A 961-nucleotide genomic window follows, 5' to 3' on the forward strand; every position below is an offset into this window, starting at 1 on the left:
ATAAGTCCAGGTTCCAATCTCAGAGCTCTGATGCAGGCTGGTTGAAGAACAAGGTTGGATACCAGGTCCCGCTTGATCAAAATTCTTAATCTAAGCTTGAGTAAATTTTAACTCCTTCCAGAAAAATTGTTAGCTTATGGAAAAAAGACCAAAAACAAACAAACAAACAAACAAAAACACCTGAATAATGAAAGTTTAACAGTCAAGAATCAATAGTTCCATAGCATTAGATAAATCTGCTGAACAATACCCCTTTAGAGTGTTGAAAAGAAAAGGTATTAGCTTGAGGACTGAGTTCACCTGACCAAAACATGCTATTGTCAATTGCTTCATGTGCATGTGAAAGATGGAAAAAGGAAGGCTGAAGAAGAATCAATGCAGTAGAATTGTAGGTCTGGCCAAGAATATGCCACATACCATAGACAGGAAAAGGACAAACAAGTCTGTCTTGGAAGAAGTAATGTCAGAGTGGTACTTACGAGAAAATGATGGTGAGATTTCATATTATATACTTTGGCCATGTTATCAGAAAAGAGTATTCCTTGGGAAGGATATTATATTTGGTAAAGACGAGGGGCAGTGAAAAATAGGATTCCATCTACTAAATGGGCTAACAAACTGACTGTGACAATGTGTTCACCCTCACATCATGACCCAACAAGCCCCAAGGATGATATTTCTGCTCAAAGAGGCCAATGCACAGAGAGGACCATACCATAGGGACAGCCCCACCACAAGATACAACATCCATCACTGATGCATAGTGCTATGAGGGACAAAGCTAGTGGCACAGTGTGGGAATTGTGCCCGATCTGACCCCACCACACTGGGTGAAACGCTAAGGGAATGCAACAGAGTAGCAAGGGGAGCAAAGCAATGAAGTCCCTAGGGGATACAAACAATAGACTGTGGGGCCAGGTCTTGGCATCCCATCAGACTCAACCACATGGAAAACACTCCT

Source organism: Echinops telfairi, unplaced genomic scaffold, assembly GCF_000313985.2.
Source record: "Echinops telfairi isolate 266 unplaced genomic scaffold, ASM31398v2 ScPeMD7_7476;HRSCAF=8514, whole genome shotgun sequence".
Lineage (NCBI taxonomy): Eukaryota > Metazoa > Chordata > Mammalia > Afrosoricida > Tenrecidae > Echinops > Echinops telfairi.